The sequence below is a fragment of the Chiloscyllium punctatum genome, chromosome 10, assembly GCF_047496795.1.
Source record: "Chiloscyllium punctatum isolate Juve2018m chromosome 10, sChiPun1.3, whole genome shotgun sequence".
In the NCBI taxonomy this organism is placed as follows: Eukaryota; Metazoa; Chordata; class Chondrichthyes; order Orectolobiformes; family Hemiscylliidae; genus Chiloscyllium; species Chiloscyllium punctatum.
This window is the reverse complement of record NC_092748.1, coordinates 102,600,752-102,615,575: the sequence shown is the minus strand read 5'-3', so window position 1 is coordinate 102,615,575 and position 14,824 is coordinate 102,600,752.

Here is a 14,824-nt window from a genome sequence, read left to right as displayed (position 1 = left end):
AAACAGTGGCACCACGTTAGCCAAGCTCCAGTCTTCCGGCACCTCACCTGTGACTATCGATGATACAAATATCTCAGCAAGAGGCCCAGAAATCACTTCTCTAGCTTCCCACCGAGTTCTAGGGTACACCTGATCAGGTCCTGGGTTCTTTATCCACTTTTATGCATTTCAAGACATCCAGCACTTCCTCCTCTGTAAATGGACATTTTGCAAGATGTCATCATCTATTCCCTACAGTCTATATCTTCCATATCCTTTTCCACAGTAAATACTGATGCAAAGTACTCATTTAATATCTCCCCCATTTTTTGCGGCTCCACACAAAGGCCGCCTTGTTGATCTTTAAGGGGCCCTATTCTCTCCCTCGTTACCCTTTTGTCCTTAATATATTTGTAAAAACTCTTTGAATTCTTCTTCACCCTATTTGCCAAAGCTATCTCATGTTCCCTTTTTGCCCTCCTGATTTCCCTCTTAAGTATACTTCTACGGCCTTACTCTTACTCCTACTCTTCTAAGGATTCACTCGATCTCTCCTGTCTCTCCTCTCTCTACCTGACATATGCTTCCTTCTTTTTCTTAACCAAACCCTCAATTTCTCTAGTCATCCAGCATTCCCTACACCTACCAGCCTTTCTTTTCACTCTAACAGAAATACACTGTCTCTGGATGCTCGTTATCTCAATTCTGAAGACTTCCCATTTGTTTATAGTGTGATCCTTTACACTTGCTAGAAGCTACATGCTTTAACACGCAGAACCCTGTTCTTTCGAGGCAAAAGCAAGGTGTCGATATATTGTAACATTTTCAAGCTGGACAGAATTATGCAGATTACTAATCCTTGTTGCATTTCCCATGTCAAGTCTCTGAACAATCAGAATGTACCGGCTTGGTCTGAGCTTAATTAGCTTTCTAAGATTGACAGTTAACAGTTCCTGCTGCATGTTTGTGCCAAACATGAAATTACCAAACAGTAAACTCTTTTCATTTGTATAAGTTGTTGTTCCCTCTACTTTTGGTTCATCATAGTCCTGACGATTGCAAGCTTTGACTTTGTGTCTTCTATAAGCAATGCTGCAAATCGGTATTACTTTCATGATACTTTATTGGCCTGTATAGCATAAGGAAGAAATTAAAGGGACCAGTGTGTATATCCATGATGCTCCAGTATTTACCTGTCTGAAATCTCCCTTCCTTCTCATCCCAGTAGGAAGTAAGGAATAAGTGCTGCTTAACTACTCTTTTACTGAAGTGATGTAGGGAATGTACTGGACAGTTTACAAAACTGTGGAAGTTATGTCGGTCTACTGCAGCATGAAGCTTAACACAGGCCTGAATAGCAACATCTCATGCTACAAATAGTTACATTACAGACCTCTGGACTTAATGTTGATGCCAACTTTCTAAGATACTCAGCAAATCATGCAGCATCTGTGAAGAGAAACCATTCAGTTACCTAATATCTCTTTATGTGGGCTGTTGTCAAATCTTATTTATTAACTCTCCTGGGTACATGAGGAGTCGAACATTTAAATATATATGTATGTTCGACGCAAATGTAAATTGTTGCTATTATGAGATCTTTAACAACCAAATTAACTTGTAAAGCTTCAAATTATTGTCTTTTCTAAAACCCAGCACCTGCAGCAGTGGGTTCAGTTAGTATGCATAATTATTGAAATAAATTGCAGCAATTTTCTTCTACATCTGCTGTAGAAATTCTGTAATGTGTTGAAAGAAATACCTTTCATCACTTGACCTACGTTTGAACAGCAATTATATGCTCTTTTAAAAAATGAAAATGGATAATCACTCTTATTTTTATTGACTTGCCTTGATATTGATTTGCATCTTTGTTAAAGATAGCACAACAAAAAGTAATTATTTCATCTAAGGATGGGACATTGATACTTCAATATAAGCCACACTAAATGTGAGAACACAGCACAGGATTACTTGTGGATTTTGTGGTGCTTGTTTTCATATACAGAATTATCTTCTGATGGCTAATTCATTTAACTCCCTTGGCAACAGCAATCCTTTCCTAAAGTGTTCAATAGTGACAATTGTAATTACGAATAATACAGAGCTATAACCTTTCAGTTTTTAACTGTGTGTATCTGATTTAGGTTAATAGTTGAAATAAATAGAAAAATATCTCATTTCTTTTAAAGAGGTCCTCTCCAACAGAGGGTATTATGTAGAAAAAAAAATACCACATGCTAATAAAAATGCAAATCCAAATGAAACTCATAGAGGCTTATGTTTTTGGTAACAAATGTAAGAAGAGCTTTTACTTTTTTGAAATTTGTGACTACATTGAACATTGTGACTAAATTTTAAACAGAAATATTAATTGTTTTATTATGGATAGTTATGTAGATTTTTCAACCCTAAATGGGGTTAACTGGGGTCAGAAAAAGACCAGAAAAGATCTATTCAAAGTTTTACTAACTAGGTACAGTAGTTTATGACAATTCTTCAGGATAGTAATAAGGGACCGTTGTCTTGAAAATATCTTTGAAATTAAGGTAGTATGTGTAAAATGCCACAGTTGGATTCACAGCAGAATGGGCTTTTCTTGATGGGCTGATAACCCTTTACCCGCTCAGCCAAAAAATAATTGCCTGCTCATAATTGATTTGCTTTTTGCAGATTTCTCTCTCTGGGTATAAATTAGCTGCTGCGTTTTTCGTATAAAACAACCATTGATATACTCTGTAATTTATTGTTTGGAAAATGCCTTGAGTGGCTTGACAAGGTGTAAAGTTGCTGATTAAATGCAATTCATTGTTTTCATGCCAATGAGAGACATGCAGGCAAAGATTTCTAAGGGTTTGCTTTGCAAGGGGAACGGCCGCGTAATGGAATTGTTTCCTGCTTGAACTCCCTTTCATAGCCCTGGCCCTAAATCCCAAGAAGGAAGTCATTTAAATGACTGGAGGAAACAGCAGCCATTTGCCAATTTACATAAGATATGCCTCAATTTGTTCTTTGCAGAGCAGTGAATAATGGAGAAAGTGAACAATGCTATTGTTTTTAGGATGGAATCCAACAAAGGCAGAATTTGAATCTTATTCAAAAGCAAAGAGGTAAGCAAGTTCTCATAAGGCTCTGAAACTATTTTCTATGAGCCAAGAGCCTTGAAACAAGCTACAAAACATAGATACATTGATTTGATCAAAAAGAATTCCAAAATAACAAAAGACAATAATACAGCTGTTCCAAAACCAATGAAGATTTATTTAAGACCATAAGAAATGCAAATAGGAATAGGTTGTCCAGCCCCTCAACACCAATTAATAAGGTCATGGCTGATCCAACATTTTCATGTCTACTTTTGTACCTTTTCTCCATAAACCTTGATTCCCCTACTAATCAAGAATCTTACCACTGCAGTCTTAAATATGCATTAGGTCTATGTGCCCACAGGCCTCTGCGCCAAGGAGGTGCAAAGACTCACAACCCTCAGACAGAAGATATTCCTCCTCACTTCAGTCCTAAATTGGTGCCCCCTTATTCTGAGACCATGTCAGCTGGTCCTAGACTCTCCTATGAAGTGAAATGTCCTCTCACCAGTTCCCTTGTCAAGCTCCTTAAGAATCCTTTATGTTTAATGGGATCACTTCTCATTCTCCTGAACTTCAGTGAGCAGAGTCCCAACCTGTTTACCCTTTGCCCATAAGACAATTTCTTCATACCAGGGATCACCTTTAAGTTTGGCTTCTAGCTAAGCATCAATATTGGCCTTTGCTGACTAAGAGTAGAAGAAGTAGATAAAGCTGTCCTTTGGCCATGGCAAGGCAAATCTTTGGCTGAGCCAGCAATTATCATCTGTGCCGAGTATTCCTTAAGAAGGTGGTAATAAGCTGTCTTCTTGAATGCTGCAGTCCACCTGCTGTGGGTTCACCCACAATGTACTTAAGGAGGAATTCCAGGATTTTGACCCAGAGAAAGTGAGGCAATGGCGATATATTTCCCAGTCAGAATTTTGAGTGGCTTGAATGGCAACCTGCAGGTGCTGGTGTTCTCTTGTCCTTCTAGTTGGAAGTGATTGTGGGTTTTGAAGGTTTTGTCTGAGAATCTTTGGTGAATTTGTAAATAGTACACATAGCTGCTACTGAACTTCAACGGTGGAAGTAATGGATGCTTGTGATTGTGGTATCGATTGTGATGATGCCGCTCCTTTAAAAATGTTGTGTTGTCCTTGGCATTTTTTTTTCAGAGAGGTTTCAAAACACACAGACCCCTGAAAAGTCTAAGTTTGAAGGGTTGGAGGGCCAATTTGATTATTGATAATAGATACCGCCTCAGGCAAAAGTCTTTTAAGTTTTTATTTTTAAAAACCATTTGTACAATGAAAGAGGGTTGGCCAGTTCTCCCAGCTCTGCTTTACTATGGTTTGGTTTGGGGGTTTGGCTACTTACTGAAGCCAGTCAGGCTGTTGTAAAGCTGCTGGACCAAGAGAAGCAGGTCCATGCTGAGCCTCCCTCTTTCTGACTTCTCTCCTGGAAGACCTTGTGTTTGATTTTACCTTTTGTGCCAAGGGGCCTTCATGGGAATTGTTGCAAGCATTTGGAACAGCATCGCTAAGATGCGATAATCTGTTGGTTTTTCAGATAGGTTAAATTATTCAATATTCTGTCCTTTTTTGCTTGCGTTTCATTTGGTAATCTTGTAAATAAATTCTATTTTGTTTAGAACTATGTGGTTTGAGCAGCTGCATCCCTCCTGGAATATCCGCATTATACCTGCTTTAAACAACGAGCAAAGTTAGGGTTTGGGCTACTTTCTTGAAATGTTTTGAGGATCTGGCCTGGTCCATAACACAGTCAAGCAAGCTGCTTTGTCCTGGATGATGCCAAGCTTCTTGAGTGTCGCTAGAGCTGCACCCATCCAAGCAAGTGGGAAGTATTCCATCACACTCCTGCCTTGTGCCTTGGACAGGCTTTGGGGAGTAAGGAGGTGAGTTACTCACCACAATATTTCTAGCCTCTGATCTGCACTTGTATCCTTGCGTTCATTTGGCAAATCCAATTGAGCTCCTGGTCAATAGTTATCCCAAGGGTGTTGATAGTGGAGGATTCAGTGATGATAAGGGGCAGTGGTTAGATTGTTTCTTATGGAGATGGCATTTGTTTGGCACAAAGAATATTTGTCACTTGTCAGCCCATGCCTGGATTTTGTCCAGATCTTATTGCATTTGAACATGGACTGCTTCAGTATCTGAGGAGTCACAAATGGTGCTGAATAGTGAGCAATCATCAGCAAATATCCCCACTTTCTGATTTTATGATGGAGGAAGATTATCGATGAAGCAGCTGAATATGGTTGGGTCGAGGACACCATCCCAAGGAATTCCACTGAGATGTCCCACAACTGAGATGACTGACCTCCCACACCCTCCAAGGAGAGGTGATGGCATAATGGTATTATCGCTAGATTAACTCAGAAACTCAGCTAATGTTCTGGGGACATGTTTGAATCCTGCCATGGCAGATGTTGGAAATTGAATTCAATAAAAAAAAAACCTGGAATTGAGAATTTACTGATGACCATTGTCGATTGCCAGAAAAACTGATCTGGTTCACTAAATCTGCCACCCTTACCTGGTCTGGCCTATATGTGACTCCAAACCTACAAATACGTTACCACTCAATTGCCCTCTGAAATGGCCTAGCCAACCATTTAATTGTATCAATGGCTGCAAAGTCTCAAAGAAATGAACCGGACAAGTCACTTGGCATTGATCTAGACACCCAAAAAGACAACAGGAGAAACAGCCCTGTCACCTGTGCAAAGTTCCCCACACTAAATCTGGGGGCCAGTGCAAGAATTGGGAGAGCTATCTCACAGTCTAACTATAGGCAAGGAATTATACCTGACAGACAATGTCCCAGACACCACCATTACCATCTCTGTCCTGTCTCACCAACAGGACAGACCCAGCAGAGGTGTGGCATGCTTGCATACGGTGAGAAGGGAGCTGCCCTGAGAATCCTCAACATTGACTTCAGAACCCATGAAGTCTTATGGCTTCAGGTTAACCATGGACAAGGAAACCTCCTGCTGATTACCACGTAGCATCCTCCTTCAGCTAATGAATCGGTATTCCTCTATGTTGAAGCACTGAAGGAGACAAGTGCGCTAAATGTACTCTGGGTCAGGGATTTCAACATCCACCACCAATAATGGCTTGGTAGCAGCACTACTGATCAAGATGGTCATGTCCTATAGGACATAGCTACTAGACTGGGTCTGCAGCAGTTGGTGAGAGAATTAAAAACAGTGAATAAAATCTTTGACTTCATCCTTACCAATTTGCAGTCTGCAGATGCATTTGTCCATGACAGTATCATTAAAAGTAGCCATGATACAGTCCTCATAGACAGGAAGTCCTGCCTACACACTGAGTTGACCCTCCATTGTGTTGTTTCTCCAGCATATTAAGTGGAACAGACTTCAAATAGATCTAGCAACTCAAAACTGGATAGCCATGAGCCAGCTACACCAGCACAATTATACTCCAGCACAATCTGCAACCTCATAGCCTGGTATATCCCTCAGTCAACCATGACCATCCAGCCAGGGCATCAACCCTGGTTCAATGGAGGGTTAGGAAGGCATTCCAGGACTGGCTGTAGGCAGGACCGATTGCATGCCAAATAGCATAAGCAGTAAGTGATAGACAGATTTAAGCAAGCCGACAACCAATGGATCAAATCTGATCTCTGCACCACTGTCATATGCAGTGGAAAATTATGGTGGACAATTAAACAACTCACTGGAGGAGAAGGCTCCGCAAATATCCCCATCCTCAATGATGGAACAGCCCAATGCAATAGTGCAAAAGATAAACTTGAAGTATTTGAAACAGTCTTCAGCCAGAAGTGCCAAATGGATTATCAATCTCAGCCTTCTCTAATGGTCCCCAGAATTGCAGATACCAGTTTTCTGCCAATTTGATTCACTCCAAGTCAAAGACTGTGGGAGCTGACAACATTTCAGCAATAATACTGAAAACAAGTGTTCTAGAAATAGCTACTCCCCTAGCCAAGCTCTTCCAGTACAGTTACGACACTGACATCTATCCAACAGGCATGACCTCGAGGATAAGACAGCCTACTTGATTGGCACGACATCCACGAATATTCATTCTCTTCATCACTGATGCTCTGTGGCAATAGTCTGTAACATCTACAAGATACACTGCAATAATTCACCAAGACTCCTTAGAGAGCAATTTCTAACTCATGACCACTATCATCTATAAGGACAAAGGTAGAACATAAAGCATTGTAAAAACATTACCATTTACAGGTTCGCCTCTAAGCCACTCACTATCCTGACTTGGAAAGACATCACTGCTCCTTTAGTTTTGCTGGATCCTGAATACCCTCCTTAGCAACATGTGGGTGTTTCTGCAGCGTGTGGACTGCAGCGGTTCAAGAGGGCAACTCACCACCACCTTCACAAGAGCAACTAGGGAAGGCAATGAATGTTGGCCCAGCCAGTGAAGCTCATATATTGAATAAATAGAACAAACTTCATGTCTTTGCCTCTTTCACTACATCTTCAATGTGCCTTTGCAAGTTTTTGTTAGGCTCTCTACTTAAAAATGTTGATATAACAAACAAGGGTAGGACTTATACAATTAATGGTAAAGTCTTTTAGGTGTTGTAGAGTACAGGGATCTAGGGGTTCAAGTGCATAATTCTTTGAAGTTTCTGTAACATATAGGCAGCGTGGTTAGAATGGTGTTTAGCACTTTTGCCTTCATTGTGCGGTCCTTTGAGTATAGGAGTTGATAAGTCATGTTGACGTTGTATAGGACATTGGTGAGGCCTCTTCTGGAACACTATATCCAGTTTTTGTCACCCAGTTATGGGAAGGATGTTACTAAGCTGGAGAAAACTCAGAAGAGATTTACCAGGATGTTGCTGGGTATGCAAGGTTTGAGTTATAAAGAAAGGCTGTATAAGCTGGGACTTCTTTCACTTCAGCATAGGAGGTTGAGGGGCAATCTTAAAGAAATCTATAAAATAATGAGAGGTATATGTAGAGTTAGTGGTAGTTGTCTTTTACTAAGGATGGAAAAAGTGAGGACTGCAGATGCTGGAGATCAGAGCTGAAAATGTGTTGCTGGAAAAGCGCAGCAGGTCAGGCAGCACAAAGGAGCAGGAGAATCGACGTTTCGAGCATGAGCCCTTCATCAGGAATGAGGAAAGTGTGTCCAGCAGGCTAAGATAAAAGGTAGGGAGGAGGGACTTGGGGGAGGGGCGTTGGAAATGTGATAGGTGGAAGGAGGTCAAGGTGAGGGTGGTAGGCCGGAGTGGGGTAGGGGCGGAGAGGTCAGGAAGAAGATTGCAGGTTAGGAAGGCGGTGCTGAGTTCGAGGGATTTGACTGAGACCAGGTGGGGGGAGGGGAAATGAGGAAACTGGAGAAATCTGAGTTCATCCCTTGTGGTTGGAGGGTTCCTAGGTGGAAGATGAGGCACTCTTCCTCCAACCGTCGTGTTGCTATGGTCTGGCGATGGAGGAGTCCAAGGACCTGCATGTCCTTGATGGAGTGGGAGGGGGAGTTGAAGTGTTGAGTCACGGGGTGGTTGGGTTGGTTGGTGTGGGTGTCCCAGAGGTGTTCTCTGAAACGTTCCGCAAGTAGGCGGCCTGTCTCCCCAATATAGAGGAGGCCACATCGGGGCACACCTCCACACACATCATTTATTGTATGCACCTTCACACACATCATCTATTGCATCCGCTGCACCTGATGTGGCCTCCTCTATATTGGGAAGACAGGCCGCCTACTTGCGGAAAGTTTCAGAGAACACCTCTGGGACACCCGGACCAACCAACCCAACTACCCCGTGACTCAACACTTCAACACCCCCTCCCACTCCATCAAGGACATGCAGGTCCTTGGACTCCTCCATCGCCAGACCATAGCAACACGACGGTTGGAAGAAGACCGCCTCATCTTCTGCCTAGGAACCCTCCAATCACAAGGGATGAACACAGATTTCTCCAGTTTCCTCATTTCCCCTCCCCCCACCTTGTCTCAGTCAAATCCCTCGAACTCAGCACCTCCTTCCTAACCTGCAATCTTCTTCCTGACCTCTCCGCCCCCACCCCCACTCCGGCCTATCACCCTCACTTTGACCTCCTTCCACCTATCGCATTTCCAACGCCCCTCCCCCAAGTCCCTCCTCCCTACCTTTTATCTTAGCCTGCTGGACACACTTTCCTCATTCCTGAAGAAGGGCTCATGCCCGAAACGTCGATTCTCCTGCTCCTTGGATGCTGCCTGACCTGCTGCACTTTTCCAGCAACACATTTTCAGCTTTTACTAAGGATGGGGGATTTCAAGACTCAGGTGCAAATTTTTAAAATGAGAGGAGAGAAATTTAAAAATACATGAGGAGCAAACATTTTACACAGAAGGTGGTTCACGTATGGAATGAACTTCCTGAGGAAGTTGTGGATGTGAGCACAATTACAGCATTTAAAGGGCATTTGGATAAGTACATGAATAGGAAAGATTTGGAGGGATTTGGGCCAGGAGTAGGCAGGTGGCACTAGTTGTTTTGGGATTAGATTCAGCATAGACTGGTTGAACCAAAGGGTATATTTTCATGCTGTATGACTCTTTGACTCTCTATTTGCAAATTCTAGAAATCAGAATCAAAACAAAACTTGGTGGAAAATCTCAGCAGATCTGGCAACACCTATGGAGAGAAATCGGAGTTACTGTTCCAGGTCCAAAACTGCAGAACAAAAGAAGGGTCACTGGATCTGAAACACTAACACTGATTTCTTTTCACAAATGCTGCCAGATCCGCTGAGATTTTCCAGCAATTTCTGTTTTGGTGTCCGATGTCTACTGATTTGCCTTAGTGTGAACAATTTTGTTTGATAAAGGTCTTGCGAACTTAATAGATTAGTTCAGTTGGCTAGATGGTTACAGAGTGGAGTAGAATGGTGTCAAATGCATGAGATCTATTGCCCTTTGGGCAGTGGTAATTCAGGAAAATCTGTGTCCTGGCCTTGCAATATACACAATGACTCTGCGACCGCCTCCCCCAATCCTGACCCCACCCCACCCCACCCCCCCCCACCTCTCTGTGGCAAGGATTTCCAAAGACCCACAATCCTCTGACAGAAGAAGTTCCTTCTGATCTCAGTCTTAAATTGGTGCCCTTTTCATTCTGAGGCTGTGCCCTCTGGTTCTCGACTCTCACCTGGGGGGAAACCTCCTCTCAGCATTTACTCCTTAAGAATCCTGCATGTTTCAATGAGATCAATTCTCATTCTTCTAAACTTCAGTGAGTAGGGTTCCAACCTGTTTAGCCTTTGTTTATAAGACAACCTCTCCATACAAGGGTTCATCTTAGTGAAACTTCTCTCAGCTGCCTTCAATAAAATGATAGCTTTCCTTAAATAAGGGATAAAAAAAACTGCTCACACTACTCCAGATGTCATCTCACCAGCACCTTGCACGTTTGCAGTAACACTTTCCCATTCTTATACTCCAACTTGCTTGAATTAAGGATCAACATTCCATTAGCCTTCCTGATAACCTGCTAAACCTATGTGCTAGCTTTCTGTCTCATGCACAAATACCCCCAAGTCCCTTTGTGTTGCTGTTTTCTGCAGTTTTTCTGTTTTTTAAATGAGACACTATTCTTTTATTCTCCCTTCCAAAGTAAACGACTTCACATTTTCCCACATTGTACTCCATTTGCTAATTTATTGCCCACCTACTTAATCTATCAATATCTCTCTGCAAACTGTTTGTATCCCTCTTGCTATGCACCTTTCCATATTTTTGTGTCATATGCAAATTTTGTTTCCTTCGACTAAGTCATTAATATGCATTGTAAACAGTTATGGTCCAAGCACTGATCCCTGTGGAACCCCACTGACTACTGTTTGCCAAAGTGAAGAATAACTAATTATCCTCACTCACTGTTTCTTGCCCATCTCCAATTCTCTAATCATGCCAAAATACTACCTCTAACACTTCTTTATGATTTAAACTTCTTGAGGTACTTTGTGAACTACCTACAAGACCAAATTCAATACATCTACTGATTCCCCTCTATCTACTCCAGATAAGACTTCCTCAAAAAACTCTAATAAAGTATTCAGACACCATTTAGAATTCCTACATTGTGGAAAGAGGCCCTTCGGCCCAACAAGTCCACACTGACTCTCGGAATAGTAACCCACTCAGAACAATTGCCCTACCCTATACTTACCTCTAACTAATGCCCCTAACCTACACTTACTTGAACACAATGGGCAATTTAGCATGGCCAATTCATCTAACTTGTACATATTTGGACTGTGGGAGGAAACCAAAACACTTGGAGGAAACCACACAGGCATGGGGAGAAGGTGCAAATGCCACACTGACAGTCGCCCGAGGCTGGAATCAAACCCGTGTGCCTGGCACTATGAGGCAGCAGAGCTAACCACTGAGTCACCGTGCCACCCATTTCCCTTTCATGAAACCATGTTGACTCTGCTTGATTAGATTACGGTTTTCTAAATGTGCTACTTACTTCCTTAAGAATTAATCCGAACTTTTTTTCCAATAAAGGGGTTAGGCTAATCAGCTGATATTTACCAACTCTTTGCCTCCCTCTCTTTTTGTGTAGGAGTGCACATTAGCATTTTTCCAGTCCTCTGGTATTACTCCAGAATCCGAAGATTTTTAGAGAATCACATGCAAACCTTTTACTATCTCTGTAGCTTCCTTTTTTAGGATCCTAGAATGCAATCCATCAGGGTGAGGGGACTTCTTTGTCTTTAGTCCCATTAGTTGGTCTAATACTACTTTTCAAGTGATTGTATTTAATTCCTCCCCACTATTCTTTAGTGTTAGTATTGGTATTTAACTTCAAAACCAGTTGTTGCTGTCTAAAGGAGGGAGATATTTAAGGTTCTCTGTAGACTGTTTAATTACCTATCAATAGAATTCAAGCAAGGGAAATTGATTCAGTGAAGTTAGACTTGTGTTTTGTGAATTCATTGATATTAGAATCAAGCAGCAGAAAAGAATTCAACCGATCGTCCCTGTGTCAACTGTACAAACTTTCCAATTAATCCCATGTTTATTGTTAAAATGTAATTTCCCGTTTGTACAGTCTTAGGAGAAATGCATTTGAATTTCAACACAATCAGGATGTAGAAAGATAAACAGCAGATAGAGTGATGTGGAAGAGGAGAGACTACTTCTGAAAATTAACTGTCAATGAACTAAAAACTAACGGGATTGAGCACTTTGCTCTGTAAGAATCTGGCCAGTTTGAAAGGATTGTGCTTTAGCATTTGTTTTGTTTTTTGCTTTCAATCTCTTTTCCTCGATATCAATGAGAGGCAGGAGTTAGCCAAGTGTGATTAAAAATACCGAGACTATAAGACCATTTGGCCCCCTCAAGCCTGCTCTACCATTCAGTAGATGCATGGCTGATCGACCATTCATCACACCCACTTTGCTGGGCCCTTTCCCTTTATGTGTATCTGATTTGATTTCATTAAGTTAAAAATCACACAACACCAGGTTATAGTCCAACGGATTTATTTGGAAGCACTAGCTTTCAGAGCGCTGCTTCTTTATCAAGTAATTGTAAAGCAGGACCGTAAGACACAAAATTTATAGCTATCAGAGTATGTCGCAGAATTATACACAGTCGGTTGTCATATTGGGCTCTGGGTTGTCAACCATGACCAATTCGATGTTGAGGTATTGTGTTGCCCACAATCTTCTACAATTTTCTGGAGAGAATTTCTACAGGTTAGGCATTGTAGTTGAAAACAGAAATTAAACAGTCAATATAAATAGAAAGAACTGAAATGAAAATTTATCAAAATTGATTCACAATAATGTTATCTATTGTAATGATGTACTCCACTGTGTCCACTGGTCTCTAATGGAAATCTTCCTTCAGAAGAGCCTGTTTACATTTTGCTTGTAGAAGATAGACAACCTGTGAATCTTAACAAGAAGAGATACTTGGGCTTACTTTTCAAAAAGAAGTTCATTGCATGATAGTAAAAGATGCAATTGACTAATTAGGCATAATTACTTAAAGCAATCAAGAGTAGGTGGGCACTGTGGGGGTGGAATATGTTATTTCCCCCTCCAACTCCACTTTAATTTAGTCCCCGTACATTTCCTTCATTCTTATAATTGTCACATTTCTCCTAGTGGGCAGAGCTGAGCAATTATTTCTTAAAATAGATTATTTGGGTGATTTGGAAATAGTTTTACATAAAAAAAAAGAAAGACTATCAAGAGCCAGAGATTACATGATTGTGTCCACAGGGACATTGTGCTAGATTGCTTGATTATCCACCCAAAGAAAAATTGCTATTTAACCACTGGATCAAAAGTCAAAGGATTAAATGATCACAAGAAGTTTTGGGGCCCCAACCATTTTTAGCTGCTTCAATGACCTTCCCTTCATCATAAGGTCAGAAGTGGTGATGTTCATTGGTGTTGATGATTGCACTATTTTCAGCACCATTTATGACTCCTTAGGTACTGATGCAGTCTATGAATAAATGCAGCAAGGCCTGAACAACATCCAAGTTAACAAGTGACAAGAAACTTTGCACCACACAAGTCCCAGGAAACGACTTGACATTCAATGACATTTGTTGGCACTGAATTCCCCAGTGCCAACAATGTGGAGGTTACTATTGAGCAGTAATTAAATAGAACCTTACATATAAATGCTGTGGTTACAAGAGCAGGTCAAAAGCTAAGAATCTTGCATGAATAACTCACTTCCTGACTCCCAAAAACCTGTCGACTGTTTAGAAGACACAAGTGAGGATTGTGATGGAATAATCCTCACTCATCTGGATGAATGTAGCTCCAACAATACTCAACAAGTTTGTCACCATCCAAAACAAAGCAACCCAGTTGATTGGCACTTTATACATAAACATTCACTCCATCATCACTGATGCAAAACAGCAAGTGTGTACTATCTACAAGATTAACTGTGAAATGAACTGCTAAAGGATGTAGGTACAGTTACAATGTTTAAAAGACATTTGGATAAGTTCACAAACAAGAAAGATTTGGAGGGATGTGGGCCAATTGCAGTCAGGAGGGACTAGTTTAGTTTTGGAACATGAACAGCATGGACTGGTTGGACCAAAGGATCTGCTTCCATTCTGTATAACTCTATGATTCTACGTTCACCAAGGTTCCTTAGATAGTACTTTACAAATGCTCAAAATCCACCATTTAGAAGGCATATCAGAACACCACCACTATAAATTTCTCACTACTTCACAAATCATTCTGACTTGGCAATGTACCAATGCTCCTTCTCTGATGTTGGATCAAAGTTCTCAAAATCCCTTACTAACAGCATTGTGACTGTATCTCCAGTAAACTGTCTGTAGCAGTTCAAGAAGCCAACACACTACTACGTTCTCAAGGGCAGTTAGGGATGGCCAATAAATGTTGGCCCTGACAGCAATGTCCACCACTCCTGAATGAACCATAGCTTTCACAACATCATCAAATAGGGTGGTGCCAAATGCAACTTCAGCATTAACTTATTTCAAACTAGTATTTCTAAAACATCTTCTCCAGCTGCTTTTCCCATATTTTACATTAATCCATTTCTGCCTATATGATGTTTTTACATTTACCACTGTCCCAAATCTCTGGTTTCAGGCATGGAAATTGCACAATTTTTCCAGAACATGTTATTTTGAAGCAAAAAAACCACAAGATAGCTGTTTTGAGGACTTCGACAGCACCTTCCAAACCCCCAGCTAAGATGATAAGTGAAAACAGGTT